Source organism: Taudactylus pleione, unplaced genomic scaffold (assembly GCF_031769625.1).
Source record: "Taudactylus pleione unplaced genomic scaffold, aTauple2 ptg000154l, whole genome shotgun sequence".
NCBI classification, from domain to species: Eukaryota; Metazoa; Chordata; class Amphibia; order Anura; family Myobatrachidae; genus Taudactylus; species Taudactylus pleione.
This window is the reverse complement of record NW_028284556.1, coordinates 21,533,114-21,557,326: the sequence shown is the minus strand read 5'-3', so window position 1 is coordinate 21,557,326 and position 24,213 is coordinate 21,533,114. Positions and strand designations below refer to the sequence as shown.

The 24,213-nt window shown below is 47.1% G+C and overlaps 1 pseudogene; it reads right to left on the bottom strand.

Annotated features, from left to right (window-relative positions):
- LOC148521944 (uncharacterized) overlaps window positions 1-24,213 on the bottom strand; it is a 60,011-nt pseudogene that overhangs the window by 34,257 nt on the left and 1,541 nt on the right.

The window sequence follows — 24,213 nt, the reverse complement described above, 5'->3', positions numbered from 1 at the left end:
ACCCTTTAACGGTCAAGCCAGCCGACCCTTTACTTATGACACAGACGCACGCTTGGCACTCCTTTGTTGATGCACGTGCGGCTACTGCGCACACAATTCACAAACACAGAAAATAATTTTTTTTTTGGTTTGGACTGGAGTGTACTTTGGGGGTTACAGCACCCTTTAACGGTCAAGCTAGACGGCCCTTTACTTATGACACAGGCGCACGCTTGGCACTACTTTGTTGATGCACGTGCGGCTACTGCGCACACAATTCACAAACACAGAAAATAATTTTTTTTTTGGTTTGGACTGGAGTGTACTTTGGGGGTTACAGCACCCTTTAACGGTCAAGCTAGCCGGCCCTTTACTTATGACACAGACGCACGCTTGCACTCCTTTGTTGATGCAAGTGCGGCTACTGCGCACACAATTCACAAACACAGAAAATAATTTTTTTTTTGGTTTGGACTGGAGTGTACTTTGGGGGTTACAGCACCCTTTAACGGTCAAGCCAGCCGGCCCTTTACTTATGACACAGGCGCACGCTTGGCACTACTTTGTTGATTCACTTGCGGCTACTGCGCACACAATTCACAAACACAGAAAATAATTTTTTTTTTGGTTTGGACTGGAGTGTACTTTGGGTGTTACAGCACCCTTTAACGGTCAAGCCAGCCGACCCTTTACTTATGACACAGACGCACGCTTGGCACTCCTTTGTTGATGCACGTGCGGCTACTGCGCACACAATTCACAAACACAGAAAATATTTTTTTTTTTGGTTTGGACTGGAGTGTACTTTGGGGGTTACAGCACCCTTTAACGGTCAAGCTAGCCGGCCCTTTACTTATGACACAGGCGCACGCTTGGCACTCCTTTGTTGATGCACGTGAGGCTACTGCGCACACAATTCACAAACACAGAAAATAATTTTTTTTTTGGTTTGGACTGGAGTGTACTTTGGGGGTTACAGCACCCTTTAACGGTCAAGCCAGCCGGCCCTTTACTTATGACACAGGCGCACGCTTGGCACTACTTTGTTGATGTACGTGCGGCTACTGCGCACACAATTCACAAACACAGAAAATAATTTTTTTTTTGGTTTGGACTGGAGTGTACTTTGGGGGTTACAGCACCCTTTAACGGTCAAGCTAGCCGGCCCTTTACTTATGACACAGGCGCACGCTTGGCACTCCTTTGTTGATGCACGTGCGGCTACTGCGCACACAATTCACAAACACAGAAAATAATTATTTTTTTGGTTTGGACTGGAGTGTACTTTGGGGGTTACAGCACCCTTTAACGGTCAAGCCAGCTGGCCCTTTACTTATGACACAGGTGCACGCTTGGCACTACTTTGTTGATTCACGTGCGGCTACTGCACACACAATTCACAAACACAGAAAATAATTTTTTTTTTGGTTTGGACTGGAGTGTACTTTGGGGGTTACAGCACCCTCTAACGGTCAAGCCAGCCGACCCTTTACTTATGACACAGACGCACGCTTGGCACTCCTTTGTTGATGCACGTGCGGCTACTGCGCACACAATTCACAAACACAGAAAATAATTTTTTTTTTGGTTTGGACTGGAGTGTACTTTGGGGGTTACAGCACCCTTTAACGGTCAAGCTAGCCGGCCCTTTACTTATGACACAGGCGCACGCTTGCACTCCTTTGTTGATGCAAGTGCGGCTACTGCGCACACAATTCACAAACACAGAAAATAATTTTTTTTTTGGTTTGGACTGGAGTGTACTTTGGGGGTTACAGCACCCTTTAACGGTCAAGCCAGCCGGCCCTTTACTTATGACACAGGCGCACGCTTGGCACTACTTTGTTGATTCACGTGCGGCTACTGCGCACACAATTCACAAACACAGAAAATAATTTTTTTTTTGGTTTGGACTGGAGTGTACTTTGGGGGTTACAGCACCCTTTAACGGTCAAGCCAGCCGACCCTTTACTTATGACACAGACGCACGCTTGGCACTCCTTTGTTGATGCACGTGCGGCTACTGCGCACACAATTCACAAACACAGAAAATAATTTTTTTTTTGGTTTGGACTGGAGTGTACTTTGGGGGTTACAGCACCCTTTAACGGTCAAGATAGCCGGCCCTTTACTTATGACACAGGCGCACGCTTGGCACTCCTTTGTTGATGCACGTGAGGCTACTGCGCACACAATTCACAAACACAGAAAATAATTTTTTTTTTGGTTTGGACTGGAGTGTACTTTGGGGGTTACAGCACCCTTTAACGGTCAAGCCAGCCGGCCCTTTACTTATGACACAGGCGCACGCTTGGCACTACTTTGTTGATGTACGTGCGGCTACTGCGCACACAATTCACAAACACAGAAAATAATTTTTTTTTTGGTTTGGACTGGAGTGTACTTTGGGGGTTACAGCACCCTTTAACGGTCAAGCTAGCCGGCCCTTTACTTATGACACAGGCGCACGCTTGGCACTCCTTTGTTGATGCACGTGCGGCTACTGCGCACACAATTCACAAACACAGAAAATAATTTTTTTTTTGGTTTGGACTGGAGTGTACTTTGGGGGTTACAGCACCCTTTAACGGTCAAGCCAGCCGGCCCTTTACTTATGACACAGGCGCACGCTTGGCACTACTTTGTTGATTCACGTGCGGCTACTGCGCACACAATTCACAAACACAGAAAATAATTTTTTTTTTGGTTTGGACTGGAGTGTACTTTGGGGGTTACAGCACCCTTTAACGGTCAAGCCAGCCGACCCTTTACTTATGACACAGACGCAAGCTTGGCACTCCTTTGTTGATGCACGTGCGGCTACTGTGCACACAATTCACAAACACAGAAAATAATTTTGTTTTTGGTTTGGACTGGAGTGTACTTTGGGGGTTACAGCACCCTTTAACGGTCAAGCTAGCCGGCCCTTTACTTATGACACAGGCGCACGCTTGGCACTCCTTTGTTGATGCACGTGAGGCTACTGCGCACACAATTCACAAACACAGAAAATTATTTTTTTTTTGGTTTGGACTGGAGTGTACTTTGGGGGTTACAGCAACCTTTAACGGTCAAGCCAGCCGGCCCTTTACTTATGACACAGGTGCACGCTTGCACTCCTTTGTTGAAGCAAGTGCGGCTACTGCGCACACAATTCACAAACACAGAAAATAATTTTTTTTTTGGTTTGGACTGGAGTGTACTTTGGGGGTTACAGCACCCTTTAACGGTCAAGCCAGCCGGCCCTTTACTTATGACACAGGCGCACGCTTGGCACTACTTTGTTGATTCACGTGCGGCTACTGCGCACACAATTCACAAACACAGAAAATAATTTTTTTTTTGGTTTGGACTGGAGTGTACTTTGGGGGTTACAGCACCCTTTAACGGTCAAGCCAGCCGACCCTTTACTTATGACACAGACGCACGCTTGGCACTCCTTTGTTGATGCACGTGCGGCTACTGCGCACACAATTCACAAACACAGAAAATAATTTTTTTTTGGTTTGGACTGGAGTGTACTTTGGGGGTTACAGCACCCTTTAACGGTCAAGCTAGCCGGCCCTTTACTTATGACACAGGCGCACGCTTGGCACTCCTTTGTTGATGCACGTGAGGCTACTGCGCACACAATTCACAAACACAGAAAATAATTTTTTTTTTGGTTTGGACTGGAGTGTACTTTGGGGGTTACAGCACCCTTTAACGGTCAAGCCAGCCGGCCCTTTACTTATGACACAGGCGCACGCTTGGCACTACTTTGTTGATGTACGTGCGGCTACTGCGCACACAATTCACAAACACAGAAAATAATTATTTTTTTGGTTTGGACTGGAGTGTACTTTGGGGGTTACAGCACCCTTTAACGGTCAAGCTAGCCGGCCCTTTACTTATGACACAGGCGCACGCTTGGCACTCCTTTGTTGATGCACGTGCGGCTACTGCGCACACAATTCACAAACACAGAAAATAATTTTTTTTGGGGTTTGGACTGGAGTGTACTTTGGGGGTTACAGCACCCTTTAACGGTCAAGCCAGCCGGCCCTTTACTTATGACACAGGCGCACGCTTGGCACTACTTTGTTGATTCACGTGCGGCTACTGCGCACACAATTCACAAACACAGAAAATAATTTTTTTTTTGGTTTGGACTGGAGTGTACTTTGGGGGTTACAGCACCCTTTAACGGTCAAGCCAGCCGACCCTTTACTTATGACACAGACGCACGCTTGGCACTCCTTTGTTGATGCACGTGCGGCTACTGCGCACACAATTCACAAACACAGAAAATAATTTTTTTTTTGGTTTGGACTGGAGTGTACTTTGGGGGTTACAGCACCCTTTAACGGTCAAGCCAGCCGGCCCTTTACTTATGACACAGGCGCACGCTTGGCACTACTTTGTTGATGCACGTGCGGCTACTGCGCACACAATTCACAAACACAGAAAATAATTTTATTTTTGGTTTGGACTGGAGAGTACTTTGGGGGTTACAGCAGCCTTTAACGGTCAAGCCAGCCGGCCCTTTACTTATGACACAGGCGAACGCTTGGCACTATTTTGTTGATGCACGTGCAGCTACTGCGCACACAATTCACAAACACAGAAAATAATTATTTTTTTGGTTTGGACTGGAGTGTACTTTGGGGGTTACAGCACCCTTTAACGGTCAAGCCAGCCGGCCCTTTACTTATGACACAGGCGCACGCTTGGCACTACTTTGTTGATGCACGTGCGGCTACTGCGCACACAATTCACAAACACAGAAAATAATTTTTTTTTTGGTTTGGAATGGAGTGTACTTTGGGGGTTACAGCACCCTTTAACGGTCAAGCCAGCCGGCCCTTTACTTATGACACAGGCGCACGCTTGGCACTACTTTGTTGATGCACGTGCGGCTACTGCGCACACAATTCACAAACACAGAAAATAATTTTGTTTTTGGTTTGGACTGGAGTGTACTTTGGGGGTTACAGCACCCTTTAACGGTCAAGCCAGCCGGCCCTTTACTTATGACACAGGCGCACGCTTGGCACTACTTTGTTGATTCACGTGCGGCTACTGCGCACACAATTCACAAACACAGAAAATAATTTTTTTTTGGGTTTGGACTGGAGTGTACTTTGGGGGTTACAGCACCCTTTAACGGTCAAGCCAGCCGACCCTTTACTTATGACACAGACGCACGCTTGGCACTCCTTTGTTGATGCACGTGCGGCTACTGCGCACACAATTCACAAACACAGAAAATAATTTTTTTTTTGGTTTGGACTGGAGTGTACTTTGGGGGTTACAGCACCCTTTAACGGTCAAGCTAGCCGGCCCTTTACTTATGACACAGGCGCACGCTTGGCACTCCTTTGTTGATGCACGTGAGGCTACTGCGCACACAATTCACAAACACAGAAAATATTTTTTTTTTTGGTTTGGACTGGAGTGTACTTTGGGGGTTACAGCACCCTTTAACGGTCAAGCCAGCCGGCCCTTTACTTATGACACAGGCGCACGCTTGGCACTACTTTGTTGATGTACGTGCGGCTACTGCGCACACAATTCACAAACACAGAAAATAATTTTTTTTTTGGTTTGGACTGGAGTGTACTTTGGGGGTTACAGCACCCTTTAACGGTCAAGCTAGCCGGCCCTTTACTTATGACACAGGCGCACGCTTGGCACTCCTTTGTTGATGCACGTGCGGCTACTGCGCACACAATTCACAAACACAGAAAATAATTTTTTTTTTGGTTTGGACTGGAGTGTACTTTGGGGGTTACAGCACCCTTTAACGGTCAAGCCAGCCGGCCCTTTACTTATGACACAGGTGCACGCTTGGCACTACTTTGTTGATTCACGTGCGGCTACTGCGCACACAATTCACAAACACAGAAAATAATTTTTTTTTTGGTTTGGACTGGAGTGTACTTTGGGGGTTACAGCACCCTTTAACGGTCAAGCCAGCCGACCCTTTACTTATGACACAGACGCACGCTTGGCACTCCTTTGTTGATGCACGTGCGGCTACTGCGCACACAATTCACAAACACAGAAAATAATTTTTTTTTTGGTTTGGACTGGAGTGTACTTTGGGGGTTACAGCACCCTTTAACGGTCAAGTTAGCCGGCCCTTTACTTATGACACAGGCGCACGCTTGCACTCCTTTGTTGATGCAAGTGCGGCTACTGCGCACACAATTCACAAACACAGAAAATAATTTTTTTTTTGGTTTGGACTGGAGTGTACTTTGGGGGTTACAGCACCCTTTAACGGTCAAGCCAGCCGGCCCTTTACTTATGACACAGGCGCACGCTTGGCACTACTTTGTTGATTCACGTGCGGCTACTGCGCACACAATTCACAAACACAGAAAATAATTTTTTTTTTGGTTTGGACTGGAGTGTACTTTGGGGGTTACAGCACCCTTTAACGGTCAAGCCAGCCGACCCTTTACTTATGACACAGACGCACGCTTGGCACTCCTTTGTTGATGCACGTGCGGCTACTGCGCACACAATTCACAAACACAGAAAATAATTTTTTTTTGGTTTGGACTGGAGTGTACTTTGGGGGTTACAGCACCCTTTAACGGTCAAGCTAGCCGGCCCTTTACTTATGACACAGGCGCACGCTTGGCACTCCTTTGTTGATGCACGTGAGGCTACTGCGCACACAATTCACAAACACAGAAAATAATTTTTTTTTTGGTTTGGACTGGAGTGTACTTTGGGGGTTACAGCACCCTTTAGCGGTCAAGCCAGCCGGCCCTTTACTTATGACACAGGCGCACGCTTGGCACTACTTTGTTGATGCACGTGCGGCTACTGCGCACACAATTCACAAACACAGAAAATAATTATTTTTTTGGTTTGTACTGGAGTGTACTTTGGGGGTTACAGCACCCTTTAACGGTCAAGCTAGCCGGCCCTTTACTTATGACACAGGCGCACGCTTGGCACTCCTTTGTTGATGCACGTGCGGCTACTGCGCACACAATTCACAAACACAGAAAATAATTTTTTTTTGGGTTTGGACTGGAGTGTACTTTGGGGGTTACAGCACCCTTTAATGGTCAAGCCAGCCGGCCCTTTACTTATGACACAGGCGCACGCTTGGCACTACTTTGTTGATTCACGTGCGGCTACTGCGCACACAATTCACAAACACAGAAAATAATTTTTTTTTTGGTTTGGACTGGAGTGTACTTTGGGGGTTACAGCACCCTTTAACGGTCAAGCCAGCCGACCCTTTACTTATGACACAGACGCACGCTTGGCACTCCTTTGTTGATGCACATGCGGCTACTGCGCACACAATTCACAAACACAGAAAATAATTTTTTTTTTGGTTTGGACTGGAGTGTACTTTGGGGGTTACAGCACCCTTTAACGGTCAAGCCAGCCGGCCCTTTACTTATGACACAGGCGCACGCTTGGCACTACTTTGTTGATGCACGTGCGGCTACTGCGCACACAATTCACAAACACAGAAAATAATTTTATTTTTGGTTTGGACTGGAGAGTACTTTGGGGGTTACAGCACCCTTTAACGGTCAAGCCAGCCGGCCCTTTACTTATGACACAGGCGAACGCTTGGCACTATTTTGTTGATGCACGTGCAGCTACTGCGCACACAATTCACAAACACAGAAAATTATTATTTTTTTGGTTTGGACTGGAGTGTACTTTGGGGGTTACAGCACCCTTTAACGGTCAAGCCAGCCGGCCCTTTACTTATGACACAGGCGCACGCTTGGCACTACTTTGTTGATGCACGTGCGGCTACTGCGCACACAATTCACAAACACAGAAAATAATTTTTTTTTTGGTTTGGACTGGAGTGTACTTTGGGGGTTACAGCACCCTTTAACGGTCAAGCCAGCCGGCCCTTTACTTATGACACAGGCGCACGCTTGGCACTACTTTGTTGATGCACGTGCGGCTACTGCGCACACAATTCACAAACACAGAAAATAATTTTGTTTTTGGTTTGGACTGGAGTGTACTTTGGGGGTTACAGCACCCTTTAACGGTCAAGCCAGCCGGCCCTTTACTTATGACACAGGCGCACGCTTGGCACTACCTTGTTGATGTACGTGCGGCTACTGCGCACACAATTCACAAACACAGAAAATAATTTTTTTTTTGGTTTGGACTGGAGTGTACTTTGGGGGTTACAGCACCCTTTAACGGTCAAGCCAGCCGGCCCTTTACTTATGACACAGGCGCACGCTTGGCACTACTTTGTTGATGCACGTGCGGCTACTGCGCACACGATTCACAAACACAGAAAATATTTTTTTTTTTGGTTTGGACTGGAGTGTACTTTGGGGGTTACAGCACCCTTTAACGGTCAAGCCAGCCGGCCCTTTACTTATGACACAGGCGCACGCTTGGCACTCCTTTGTTGATGCACGTGCGGCTACTGCGTACACAATTCACAAACACAGAAAATTATTTTTTTTTTGGTTTGGACTGGAGTGTACTTTGGGGGTTACAGCACCCTTTAACGGTCAAGCCAGCCGGCCCTTTACTTATGAGACAGGTGCACTCTTGGCACTACTTTGTTGATGCACGTGCAGCTACTGTGCACACAATTCACAAACACAGAAAATAAATTTTTTTTTGGTTTGGACTGGAGTGTACTTTGGGGGTTACAGCACCCTTTAACGGTCAAGCCAGCCGGCCCTTTACTTATGACACAGGCGCACGCTTGGCACTACTTTGTTGATGCACGTGCGGCTACTGCGCACACAATTCACAAACACAGAAAATAATTTTTTTTTTGGTTTGGACTGGAGTGTACTTTGGGGGTTACAGCACCCTTTAACGGTCAAGCTAGCCGGCCCTTTACTTATGACACAGGCGCATGCTTGGCACTACTTTGTTGATGCACGTGCGGCTACTGCGCACACAATTCACAAACACAGAAAATAATTTTTTTTTTGGTTTGGACTGGAGTGTAGTTTGGGGGTTACAGCACCCTTTAACGGTCAAGCCAGCCGGCCCTTTACTTATGACACAGGCGCACGCTTGGCACTACTTTGTAGATTCACGTGCGGCTACTGCGCACACAATTCACAAACACAGAAAATAATTTTTTTTTTGGTTTGGACTGGAGTGTACTTTGGGGGTTACAGCACCCTTTAACGGTCAAGCCAGCCGACCCTTTACTTATGACACAGACGCACGCTTGGCACTCCTTTGTTGATGCACGTGCGGCTACTGCGCACACAATTCACAAACACAGAAAATAATTTTTTTTTTGGTTTGGACTGGAGTGTACTTTGGGGGTTACAGGACCCTTTAACGGTCAAGCCAGCCGGCCCTTTACTTATGACACAGGCGCACGCTTGGCACTACTTTGTTGATGCACGTGCGGCTACTGCGCACACAATTCACAAACACAGAAAATAATTATTTTTTTGGTTTGGACTGGAGTGTACTTTGGGGGTTACAGCACCCTTTAACGGTCAAGCTAGCCGGCCCTTTACTTATGACACAGGCGCACGCTTGGCACTCCTTTGTTGATGCACGTGCGGCTACTGCGCACACAATTCACAAACACAGAAAATAATTTTTTTTTGGGTTTGGACTGGAGTGTACTTTGGGGGTTACAGCACCCTTTAACGGTCAAGCCAGCCGGCCCTTTACTTATGACACAGGCGCACGCTTGGCACTACTTTGTTGATTCACGTGCGGCTACTGCGCACACAATTCACAAACACAGAAAATAATTTTTTTTTTGGTTTGGACTGGAGTGTACTTTGGGGGTTACAGCACCCTTTAACGGTCAAGCCAGCCGACCCTTTACTTATGACACAGACGCACGCTTGGCACTCCTTTGTTGATGCACGTGCGGCTACTGCGCACACAATTCACAAACACAGAAAATAATTTTTTTTTTGGTTTGGACTGGAGTGTACTTTGGGGGTTACAGCACCCTTTAACGGTCAAGCCAGCCGGCCCTTTACTTATGACACAGGCGCACGCTTGGCACTACTTTGTTGATGCACGTGCGGCTACTGCGCACACAATTCACAAACACAGAAAATAATTTTATTTTTGGTTTGGACTGGAGAGTACTTTGGGGGTTACAGCACCCTTTAACGGTCAAGCCAGCCGGCCCTTTACTTATGACACAGGCGAACGCTTGGCACTATTTTGTTGATGCACGTGCAGCTACTGCGCACACAATTCACAAACACAGAAAATAATTATTTTTTTGGTTTGGACTGGAGTGTACTTTGGGGGTTACAGCACCCTTTAACGGTCAAGCCAGCCGGCCCTTTACTTATGACACAGGCGCACGCTTGGCACTACTTTGTTGATTCACGTGCGGCTACTGCGCACACAATTCACAAACACAGAAAATAATTTTTTTTTTGGTTTGGACTGGAGTGTACTTTGGGGGTTACAGCACCCTTTAACGGTCAAGCCAGCCGGCCCTTTACTTATGACACAGGCGCACGCTTGGCACTACTTTGTTGATGCACGTGCGGCTACTGCGCACACAATTCACAAACACAGAAAATAATTTTGTTTTTGGTTTGGACTGGAGTGTACTTTGGGGGTTACAGCACCCTTTAACGGTCAAGCCAGCCGGCCCTATACTTATGACACAGGCGCACGCTTGGCACTCCTTTGTTGATTCACGTGCGGCTACTGCGCACACAATTCACAAACACAGAAAATAATTTTTTTTTTGGTTTGGACTGGAGTGTACTTTGGGGGTTACAGCACCCTTTAACGGTCAAGCCAGCCGACCCTTTACTTATGACACAGACGCACGCTTGGCACTCCTTTGTTGATGCACGTGCGGCTACTGCGCACACAATTCACAAACACAGAAAATAATTTTTTTTTTGGTTTGGACTGGAGTGTACTTTGGGGGTTACAGCACCCTTTAACGGTCAAGCTAGCCGGCCCTTTACTTATGACACAGGCGCACGCTTGGCACTCCTTTGTTGATGCACGTGAGGCTACTGCGCACACAATTCACAAACACAGAAAATATTTTTTTTTTTGGTTTGGACTGGAGTGTACTTTGGGGGTTACAGCACCCTTTAACGGTCAAGCCAGCCGGCCCTTTACTTATGACACAGGCGCACGCATGGCACTACTTTGTTGATGTACGTGCGGCTACTGCGCACACAATTCACAAACACAGAAAATAATTTTTTTTTTGGTTTGGACTGGAGTGTACTTTGGGGGTTACAGCACCCTTTAATGGTCAAGCTAGCCGGCCCTTTACTTATGACACAGGCGCACGTTTGGCACTCCTTTGTTGATGCACGTGCGGCTACTGCGCACACAATTCACAAACACAGAAAATAATTTTTTTTTTGGTTTGGACTGGAGTGTACTTTGGGGGTTACAGCACCCTTTAACGGTCAAGCCAGCCGGCCCTTTACTTATGACACAGGTGCACGCTTGGCACTACTTTGTTGATTCACGTGCGGCTACTGCGCACACAATTCACAAACACAGAAAATAATTTTTTTTTTGGTTTGGACTGGAGTGTACTTTGGGGGTTACAGCACCCTTTAACGGTCAAGCCAGCCGACCCTTTACTTATGACACAGACGCACGCTTGGCACTCCTTTGTTGATGCACGTGCGGCTACTGCGCACACAATTCACAAACACAGAAAATAATTTTTTTTTTGGTTTGGACTGGAGTGTACTTTGGGGGTTACAGCACCCTTTAACGGTCAAGCTAGCCGGCCCTTTACTTATGACACAGGCGCACGCTTGCACTCCTTTGTTGATGCAAGCGCGGCTACTGCGCACACAATTCACAAACACAGAAAATAATTTTTTTTTTGGTTTGGACTGGAGTGTACTTTGGGGGTTACAGCACCCTTTAACGGTCAAGCCAGCCGGCCCTTTACTTATGACACAGGCGCACGCTTGGCACTACTTTGTTGATTCACGTGCGGCTACTGCGCACACAATTCACAAACACAGAAAATAATTTTTTTTTTGGTTTGGACTGGAGTGTACTTTGGGGGTTACAGCACCCTTTAACGGTCAAGCCAGCCGACCCTTTACTTATGACACAGACGCACGCTTGGCACTCCTTTGTTGATGCACGTGCGGCTACTGCGCACACAATTCACAAACACAGAAAATAATTTTTTTTTGGTTTGGACTGGAGTGTACTTTGGGGGTTACAGCACCCTTTAACGGTCAAGCTAGCCGGCCCTTTACTTATGACACAGGCGCACGCTTGGCACTCCTTTGTTGATGCACATGAGGCTCCTGCGCACACAATTCACAAACACAGAAAATAATTTTTTTTTTGGTTTGGACTGGAGTGTACTTTGGGGGTTACAGCACCCTTTAACGGTCAAGCCAGCCGGCCCTTTACTTATGACACAGGCGCACGCTTGGCACTACTTTGTTGATGTACGTGCGGCTACTGCGCACACAATTCACAAACACAGAAAATAATTTTTTTTTTGGTTTGGACTGGAGTGTACTTTGGGGGTTACAGCACCCTTTAACGGTCAAGCCAGCCGACCCTTTACTTATGACACAGACGCACGCTTGGCACTCCTTTGTTGATGCACGTGCGGCTACTGCGCACACAATTCACAAACACAGAAAATAATTATTTTTTTGGTTTGGACTGGAGTGTACTTTGGGGGTTACAGCACCCTTTAACGGTCAAGCCAGCCGGCCCTTTACTTATGACACAGGCGCACGCTTGGCACTACTTTGTTGATGCACGTGCGGCTACTGCGCACACAATTCACAAACACAGAAAATAATTTTTTTTTTGGTTTGGACTGGAGTGTACTTTGGGGGTTACAGCACCCTTTAACGGTCAAGCCAGCCGACCCTTTACTTATGACACAGGCGCACGCTTGGCACTACTTTGTTGATGCACGTGCGGCTACTGCGCACACAATTCACAAACACAGAAAATAATTTTTTTTTTGGTTTGGACTGGAGTGTACTTTGGGGGTTACAGCACCCTTTAACGGTCAAGCCAGCTGGCCCTTTACTTATGACACAGGCGCACGCTTGGCACTACCTTGTTGATGTACGTGCGGCTACTGCGCACACAATTCACAAACACAGAAAATAATTTTTTTTTTGGTTTGGACTGGAGTGTACTTTGGGGGTTACAGCACCCTTTAACGGTCAAGCCAGCCGGCCCTTTACTTATGACACAGGCGCACGCTTGGCACTCCTTTGTTGATGCACGTGCGGCTACTGCGCACACAATTCACAAACACAGAAAATAATTTTTTTTTTGGTTTGGACTGGAGTGTACTTTGGGGGTTACAGCACCCTTTAACGGTCAAGCCAGCCGACCCTTTACTTATGACACAGACGCACGCTTGGCACTCCTTTGTTGATGCACGTGCGGCTACTGCGCACACAATTCACAAACACAGAAAATAATTTTTTTTTGGTTTGGACTGGAGTGTACTTTGGGGGTTACAGCACCCTTTAACGGTCAAGCTAGCCGGCCCTTTACTTATGACACAGGCGCACGCTTGGCACTCCTTTGTTGATGCACGTGAGGCTCCTGCGCACACAATTCACAAACACAGAAAATAATTTTTTTTTTGGTTTGGACTGGAGTGTACTTTGGGGGTTACAGCACCCTTTAACGGTCAAGCCAGCCGGCCCTTTACTTATGACACAGGCGCACGCTTGGCACTACTTTGTTGATGTACGTGCGGCTACTGCGCACACAATTCACAAACACAGAAAATAATTTTTTTTTTGGTTTGGACTGGAGTGTACTTTGGGGGTTACAGCACCCTTTAACGGTCAAGCCAGCCGACCCTTTACTTATGACACAGACGCACGCTTGGCACTCCTTTGTTGATGCACGTGCGGCTACTGCGCACACAATTCACAAACACAGAAAATAATTATTTTTTTGGTTTGGACTGGAGTGTACTTTGGGGGTTACAGCACCCTTTAACGGTCAAGCCAGCCGGCCCTTTACTTATGACACAGGCGCACGCTTGGCACTACTTTGTTGATGCACGTGCGGCTTCTGCGCACACAATTCACAAACACAGAAAATAATTTTTTTTTTGGTTTGGACTGGAGTGTACTTTGGGGGTTACAGCACCCTTTAACGGTCAAGCCAGCCGGCCCTTTACTTATGACACAGGCGCACGCTTGGCACTACTTTGTTGATGCACGTGCGGCTACTGCGCACACAATTCACAAACACAGAAAATAATTTTTTTTTTGGTTTGGACTGGAGTGTACTTTGGGGGTTACAGCACCCTTTAACGGTCAAGCCAGCCGGCCCTTTACTTATGACACAGGCGCACGCTTGGCACTACCTTGTTGATGTACGTGCGGCTACTGCGCACACAATTCACAAACACAGAAAATAATTTTTTTTTTGGTTTGGACTGGAGTGTACTTTGGGGGTTACAGCACCCTTTAACGGTCAAGCCAGCCGGCCCTTTACTTATGACACAGGCGCACGCTTGGCACTACTTTGTTGATGCACGTGCGGCTACTGCGCACACGATTCACAAACACAGAAAATATTTTTTTTTTTGGTTTGGACTGGAGTGTACTTTGGGGGTTACAGCACCCTTTAACGGTCAAGCCAGCCGGCCCTTTACTTATGACACAGGCGCACGCTTGGCACTCCTTTGTTGATGCACGTGCGGCTACTGCGTACACAATTCACAAACACAGAAAATTATTTTTTTTTTGGTTTGGACTGGAGTGTACTTTGGGGGTTACAGCACCCTTTAACGGTCAAGCCAGCCGGCCCTTTACTTATGAGACAGGTGCACTCTTGGCACTACTTTGTTGATGCACGTGCAGCTACTGCGCACACAATTCACAAACACAGAAAATAAATTTTTTTTTGGTTTGGACTGGAGTGTACTTTGGGGGTTAAAGCACCCTTTAACGGTCAAGCCAGCCGGCCCTTTACTTATGACACAGGCGCACGCTTGGCACTACTTTGTTGATGCACGTGCGGCTACTGCGCACACAATTCACAAACACAGAAAATAATTTTTTTTTTGGTTTGGACTGGAGTGTACTTTGGGGGTTACAGCACCCTTTAACGGTCAAGCTAGCCTGGCCCTTTACTTATGACACAGGCGCATGCTTGGCACTACTTTGTTGATGCACGTGCGGCTACTGCGCACACAATTCACAAACACAGAAAATAATTTTTTTTTTGGTTTGGACTGGAGTGTACTTTGGGGGTTACAGCACCCTTTAACGGTCAAGCCAGCCGGCCCTTTACTTATGACACAGGCGCACGCTTGGCACTACTTTGTAGATTCACGTGCGGCTACTGCGCACACAATTCACAAACACAGAAAATAATTTTTTTTTTGGTTTGGACTGGAGTGTACTTTGGGGGTTACAGCACCCTTTAACGGTCAAGCCAGCCGACCCTTTACTTATGACACAGACGCACGCTTGGCACTCCTTTGTTGATGCACGTGCGGCTACTGCGCACACAATTCACAAACACAGAAAATAATTTTTTTTTTGGTTTGGACTGGAGTGTACTTTGGGGGTTACAGGACCCTTTAACGGTCAAGCCAGCCGGCCCTTTACTTATGACACAGGCGCACGCTTGGCACTACTTTGTTGATGCACGTGCGGCTACTGCGCACACAATTCACAAACACAGAAAATAATTTTATTTTTGGTTTGGACTGGAGTGTACTTTGGGGGTTACAGCACCCTTTAATGGTCAAGCCAGCCGGCCCTTTACTTATGACACAGGCGCACGCTTGGCACTACTTTGTTGATGCACGTGCAGCTACTGCGCACACAATTCACAAACACAGAAAATAATTTTTTTTTTGGTTTGGACTGGAGTGTACTTTGGGGGTTACAGTACCCTTTAACGGTCAAGCCAGCCGGCCCTTTACTTATGACACAGGCGCACGCTTGGCACTCCTTTGTTGATGCACGTGCGGCTACTGCGTACACAATTCACAAACACAGAAAATTATTTTTTTTTTGGTTTGGACTGGAGTGTACTTTGGGGGTTACAGCACCCTTTAACGGTCAAGCCAGCCGGCCCTTTACTTAAGAGACAGGCGCACTCTTGGCACTACTTTGTTGATGCACGTGCAGCTACTGCGCACACAATTCACAAACACAGAAAATAATTTTTTTTTTGGTTTGGACTGGAGTGTACTTTGGGGGTTACAGCACCCTTTAACGGTCAAGCCAGCCGGCCCTTACTTATGACACAGGCGCACGCTTGGCACTACGTTGTTGATGCACGTGCGGCTACTGCGCACACAATTCACAAACACATAAAATAATTATTTTTTTTGTTTGGACTGGAGTGTACTTTGGGAGTTACAGCACCCTTTAACGGTCAAGCCAGCCGGCCCTTTACTTATGACACAGGCGCACGCTTGGCACTACTTTGTTGATGCACGTGCGGCTACTGCACACACAATTCACAAACACAGAAAATAATTATTTTTTTGGTTTGGACTGGAGTGTACTTTGGGGGTTACAGCACCCTTTAACGGTCAAGCCAGCCGGCCCTTTACTTATGACACAGGCGCACGCTTGGCACTACTTTGTTGATGCACGTGCGGCTACTGCGCACACAATTCACAAACACAGAAAATATTTTTTTTATTGGTTTGGACTAGAATGTACTTTGGGGGTTACAGCACCCTTTAACGGTCAAGCCAGCCGGCCCTTTACTTATGACACAGGCGCACGCTTGGCACTCCTTTGTTGATGCACGTGCAGCTACTGCGCACACAATTCACAAACACAGAAAATTATTTTTTTTTTGGTTTGGACTGGAGTGTACTTTGGGGGTTACAGCACCCTTTAACGGTCAAGCCAGCCGGCCCTTTACTTATGACACAAGCGCACGCTTGGCACTACTTTGTTGATGTACGTGCAGCTACTGCGCACACAATTCACAAACACAGAAAATATTTTTTTTTTTGGTTTGGACTGGAGTGTACTTTGGGGGTTACAGCACCCTTTAACGGTCAAGCCAGCCGGCCCTTTACTTATGACACAGGCGCACGCTTGGCACTACTTTGTTGATGCACGTGCGGCTACTGCGCACACAATTCACAAACACAGAAAATAATTATTTTTTTGGTTTGGACTGGAGTGTACTTTGGGGGTTACAGCACCCTTTAACGGTCAAGCCAGCCGGCCCTTTACTTATGACACAGGCGCACGCTTGGCACTACTTTGTTGATGCACGTGCGGCTACTGCGCACACAATTCACAAACACAGAAAATAATTTTTTTTTGGTTTGGACTGGAGTGTACTTTGGGGGTTACAGTACCCTTTAACGGTCAAGCCAGCCGGCCCTTTACTTATGACACAGGCGCACGCTTGGCACTACTTTGTTGATGCACGTGCGGCTACTGCGCACACAATTCACAAACACAGAAAATAATTTTTTTTTTGGTTTGGACTGGAGTGTACTTTGGGGGTTACAGTACCCTTTAACTGTCAAGCCAGCCGGCCCTTTACTTATGACACAGGCGCACGCTTGGCACTACTTTGTTGATGCACGTGCGGCTACTGCGCACACAATTCACAAACACAGAAAATAATTTTTTTTTTGGTTTGGACTGGAGTGTACTTTGGGGGTTACAGCACCCTTTAACGGTCAAGCCAGCCGGCCCTTTACTTATGACACAGGCGCACGCTTGGCACTACTTTGTTGATGTACGTGCGGCTACTGCGCACACAATTCACAAACACAGAAAATAATTTTTTTGGGGGTTTGGACTGGAGTGTACTTTGGGGGTTACAGCACCCTTTAATGGTCAAGCCAGCCGGCCCTTTACTTATGACACAGGCGCACGCTTGGCACTACTTTGTTGATGCACGTGCGGCTACTGCGCACACAATTCACAAACACAGAAAATAATTTTTTTTTTGGTTTGGACTGGAGTGTACTTTGGGGGTTACAGCACCCTTTAACGGTCAAGCCAGCCGGCCCTTTACTTATGACACAGGCACACGCTTGGCACTACTTTGTTGATGCACGTGCGGCTACTGCGCACACAATTCACAAACACAGAAAATAATTATTTTTTTGGTTTGGACTGGAGTGTACTTTGGGGGTTACAGCACCATTTAACGGTCAAGCCAGCCGGCCCTTTACTTATGACACAGGCGCACGCTTGGCACTACTTTGTTGATGCACATGCGGCTACTGCGCACACAATTCACAAACACAGAAAATAATTTTTTTTTGGTTTGGACTGGAGTGTACTTTGGGGGTTACAGTACCCTTTAACAGTCAAGCCAGCCGGCCCTTTACTTATGACACAGGCGCACGCTTGGCACTACTTTGTTGATGCACGTGCGGCTACAGCGCACACAATTCACAAACACAGAAAATAATTTTTTTTTTGGTTTGGACTGGAGTGTACTTTGGGGGTTACAGCACCCTTTAACGGTCAAGCCAGCCAGCCCTTTACTTAAGAGACAGGCGCACTCTTGGCACTACTTTGTTGATGCACGTGCAGCTACTGCGCACACAATTCACAAACACAGAAAATAATTTTTTTTTTGGTTTGGACTGGAGTGTACTTTGGGGGTTACAGCACCCTTTAACGGTCAAGCCAGCCGGCCCTTACTTATGACACAGGCGCACGCTTGGCACTACGTTGTTGATGCACGTGCGGCTACTGCGCACACAATTCACAAACACATAAAATAATTATTTTTTTTGTTTGGACTGGAGTGTACTTTGGGAGTTACAGCACCCTTTAACGGTCAAGCCAGCCGGCCCTTTACTTATGACACAGGCGCACGCTTGGCACTACTTTGTTGATGCACGTGCGGCTACTGCGCACACAATTCACAAACACAGAAAATAATTATTTTTTTGGTTTGGACTGGAGTGTACTTTGGGGGTTACAGCACCCTTTAACGGTCAAGCCAGCCGGCCCTTTACTTATGACACAGGCGCACGCTTGGCACTACTTTGTTGATGCACGTGCGACTACTGCGCACACAATTCACAAACACAGAAAATATTTTTTTTATTGGTTTGGACTAGAGTGTACTTTGGGGGTTACAGCACCCTTTAACGGTCAAGCCAGCCGGCCCTTTACTTATGACACAGGCGCACGCTTGGCACTCCTTTGTTGATGCACGTGCAGCTACTGCGCACACAATTCACAAACACAGAAAATTATTTTTTTTTTGGTTTGGACTGGAGTGTACTTTGGGGGTTACAGCACCCTTTAACGGTCAAGCCAGCCGGCCCTTTACTTATGACACAGGCGCACGCTTGGCACTACTTTGTTGATGCACGTGCAGCTACTGCGCACACAATTCACAAACACAGAAAATAATTTTTTTTTTGGTTTGGACTGGAGTGTACTTTGGGGGTTACAGCACCCTTTAACGGTCAAGCCAGCCGGCCCTTTACTTATGACACAGGCGCACGCTTGGCACTACTTTGTTGATGCACGTGCGGCTACTGCGCACACAATTCACAAACACAGAAAATTATTTTTTTTTTGGTTTGGACTGGAGTGTACTTTGGGGGTTACAGCACCCTTTAACGGTCAAGCCAGCCGGCCCTTTACTTATGACACAGGCGCACGCTTGGCACTACTTTGTTGATGCACGTGCGGCTACTGCGCACACAATTCACAAACACAGAAAATATTTTTTTTTTTGGTTTGGACTGGAGTGTACTTTGGGGGTTACAGCACCCTTTAACGGTCAAGCCAGCCGGCCCTTTACTTATGACACAGGTGCACGCTTGGCACTACTTTGTTGATGCACGTGCGGCTACTGCGCACACAATTCACAAACACAGAAAATAATTTTTTTTTGGTTTGGACTGGAGTGTACTTTGGGGGTTACAGCACCCTTTAACGGTCAAGCCAGCCGGCCCTTTACTTATGACACAGGCACACGCTTGGCACTCCTTTGTTGATGCACGTGCGGCTACTGCGCACACAATTCACAAACACAGAAAATAATTATTTTTTTGTTTGGACTGGAGTGTACTTTGGGGGTTACAGCACCCTTTAATGGTCAAGCCAGCCGGCCCTTTACTTATGACACAGGCGCACGCTTGGCACTGCTTTGTTGATGCACGTGCGGTTACTGCGCACACAATTCACAAACACAGAAAATAATTTTTTTTTTGGTTTGGACTGGAGTGTACTTTGGGGGTTACAGCACCCTTTAACGGTCAAGCCAGCCGGCCCTTTACTTATGACACAGGCGCACGCTTGGCACTACTTTGTTGATGCACGTGCGGCTACTGCGCACACAATTCACAAACACAAAAAAAATATTATTTTCTTAGCACTTGGGGGGAGCACCCCTGATGGACAGAGCACCCCCTGGACAACACTACAGCACCCCTTTAGGACTGGGACACTGCACAGGACTTTGGAGTGGACACAGCCTCTATGGACAACTGACTGCACAACACAGTCCAGCCAGCCCCTATGGACTTTGAAGTAGTGGACACAGCCCCTATTAACAACAGCAGCACAGCACAACACAGCCAGCCCCTATGGACTTTGAAGTAGTGGACAACAGCAGCACAGCGCAGGACAGCACAGCACAACACAACACTACTCTGCACTACACTACACTACACTACACTACACTACACAGCCCAGCCAGCCCTAACTCCCACCCTCCCTCTTCACTGTCCACAGCCGAGTGAGAAAATGGCGCCGACGCGGGTACCTTATATAGGATCCAAAACCCGTGAGACTCGGAAGGCGGGAAGATGACGTTTTGCCTCAATTTCAGATCCGAGTCAGGCGGGAAAAGTCGAGCCTGACTCGGATCGGACTCGGATCGGGGGGGCTCGGGGGGGTTCGGATTTCAGAAATCCGAACCCGCTCACCCCTAGTTAAAACACACATACCTATCCTATAGGGCAACTAGGTCACATGGTGTTACCCAAGCCAGCCCCCAGACTCGAAGTTTAACCCACGCCGATCTTATTCAATCACTCTGTTTGTCTTCTGTTTGGGCCTATGTGTTTTTTTTTTTTGTGGGGGCCAATGTGTTTGTATTTTTTTCCTGTGGGGCCAATGTGTATGTTTTTTTCTGTGGGGGCCAATGTGTTTGGATTTTTTTCCAGTGGGGGCCAATGTACATATTTTTTTCTGTGGAGGCCGGGGTGTGTTTTATTTTTTTTCTTGTTGAGGCTAATGTGTGTTTTTCTTGTGGGTGCCAATGTGTTTAATTTTTTCCTGTCAGGTATCAATGTGTCTGTGGAGGTAAATGTGTTTTATATTTTTTCATGGGGACCAATTTTTTTCATGTGGGGGCCTAAGTGTCTTATTTTTTTGCTTGTGCATTCTTTTTCATCTGCACATGTGTCTGAGCTGCAGTGCGGATTTAGATGCATGCACCACAAAGTGTATTAGAAATGTGTTGGGTATTCCTAGGTGGTCACATGGCAGGGTTGCCGACATTTAGCTCCCTCATTCCGGGAGGGAGCTGTCAGGCAACCACACTGGGGGAGTCTTGCGGCAAAAAGGGGGCATGTCGTGGGAGAAAAGGGGGTGTGGCTTGGATAATGACATGTCGTTGGGGGCGAGATTAATGGCATTGTGATGCAGGGGGCAGGCCTACGATGACGCGAATCAGTGCGAATCATGTCACTGGCCCCGGGGTTTACGCAGGTGGGCCGCTGGGGCCCGGGAGACTTGCCTGCCTTTCCAGGGGGGCCGGGAGTGGCACCTGATTTTTGGGAGGCTCCCGGCCAAATCAGGAGGGTAGGTAAGTATGTCACATGGGGTTGGCTATAGAGAAACTGAATTGCTCACATTGGAGGCAATACGGATGATCTGCACCTAGCATAGGGTTGGTGAAAGTTCCAACAGTGAAACCAATGGTGGTGTCTAAAGACGTAGGGGTCTATTTATCAAGCAGTGAAAAGTGTGGAGAAGTGAACTAGTAGAGAAGTTGCCCATAGCAACCAATCAGGTCCTACCTATTATTTTATAGACTGTACTTGATAAATGCTACTTAAAAGCTGATTGGTTACTATGGGCAACTTCTCCACTGGTCCGCTTCTCCACACTTTTCACTGCTTGATAAATAGACCTCTTAGACACTGACAGTGGGCATCTTAGTACTTGCATATTCAGATGCATGAGTGTACACCAGGGAAGGGCATTGTAATGTCATTAGCCTAAAGTCACAGATGCAACGGCAGCAAAAGACACAAGGACAACTGCAACTGTGTCCAACTCAGGGGTAAATTTACTAAAGTGAGAGTTTTTAGAAGTGAGTTTTAGAAGTGATGTTGCCCATAGCAACCAATCAGATTCGAGCTATTATCTTCTAGAAGGTGCTAGTCAAATGTTAAGTAGAATCTGATTGGTTGCTATGGGCCCTATGAGAATGGATCCCGCACCCCTCGACAGACCCCTCCTCCTCAACAGACCCCGTCCCTATTAGGGCTGCTTCCATAAATTTCCCAGGCTGGTTTTCCATCCCAATCCGCCCCTGCATCCATGCACTGTATTGCATCACATGAGTCCTAGTGCCACCAGCGAACTAACACTAGATGCTCTATTTATTTATAACGGTCTTCCTGCAGGGACTTGAAGTGAAGACCAGCGTTTCTGCATGACAAAGTAAAGCTGGGTACACATTAGATGATTTTTTTAAACGATTTGGCTGATTCCGATGGATCAGAACGACAAATTGTTCAAATCGTCAACTGTATATGCACTATGCTCGCTCCTGTGGCGGCGGCCGTCACATCTTCAGGTCACCCCTACGTGCAGCTCAATCTGACAATCTCGATTCCCCGCATATTATACAGTGTGTATGCACTACCGGATGACCAGGCGATATGTTAACATCATATAATTAATGATCTAACCACCAGACAATTAAAAATATCATTCAGTTGTTTGGTAGATTGCACAGTGTGTATGCACTATGGGCCTGATTCATTACGGATCGCTATTGCGATTGCAGTTGTGATTACGCACGCAGTCTCACTGCGAAAATATGCTAATGATTGCAATCGTCATGCCATCACAGCCAAACATTAGGATGCTCACTTTACCTTACACACATCCGTAATACTTGGCAAGTCTGCGAAACCATCGAACTTCCAAACAGAAGATGTGACTCATCTGCGCACTGGTAGTGGTAATGCTTCTAAATAATAGTTTAAGCATCAATATGTGTTTCTCAGATAGGCTGAACACTACATACAACACCTAAATTACCATACTATGTCATTGGCATATACCCAAATGTCATAGCTCATACTAAACTCAATCTCCTGTTACAGAACTTCAAGAATATGAACCTTCACGAAATGTTAGATCCTATACAGTTATAAAAACTACCACATTGTCCCCCAATAATACATTTCTATTTGACCATTCTATAATCATGTGCACACATGACACCATATTCAGACTCAATATACATACATAGAAGCAGGTCCGGCAACAGGTACTAAGGGTACACCCGTACCGTGCCCTGAGGTTCAGAGGTGCAGAAAATGATGGGGCCACTGCAGCAACTAAATTTGATATACAGACTGACCACACTGGCCGGCTGCACAACTAAACAAATTATAGCCAGCCATGCATACCTCCCAACTGTCCCGCATTCAGCGGGACAGTCCCATTTTTCTGGGACTGTCCCGCTGTCTCACTCGTGGGCCGCAGTGTCCTGCGGTGGGGGGGAAGTTGGGGAGAGCACATACCGATGCTCTGAATAGCAGCGGGTGTGCAGAAGGTGAACAGATGCCGCATCTGTTCACCTGTGTAGGGGGCTGCCCAGCATCTCGGAGCTTCACCCACTTTTCACGCACGTGCCTTAGGCGCGCGAAGTGTCCCTCTCTGTGGAACACAAAAGGTATGAGCCATGGCACCATCTCTCAGCCCCCCTCTGAGTACCCTCATCACCTGGTTCGTCTGTGCCTATTAATGAATGATGTAGCGGTGACATTACACGCAATGCTGCCCCTCCCCCGGCAATTCTGTCCCTGCCTCCCTCACACACAGGGGAGGGATGTGTTGGTGCTGGGTCAAGTGTGGTGGGTTCAGGGGTGGTGGTGTCTGCGTGTTCGAGGGGGGCTCCCCAGAGACATCAGTGTACTTGGCCCCAAGATTTCTGTTGCCGACCCTGCATACAAGATGTATAGTAGGTACAGTCAATAGGAAATTATACACAAGAACAATGTATTAGTGATTGTGTGGTTCTGTTCTAGTTTCTAAAGGTAATGCTGGAACCTGTAGTTCCACA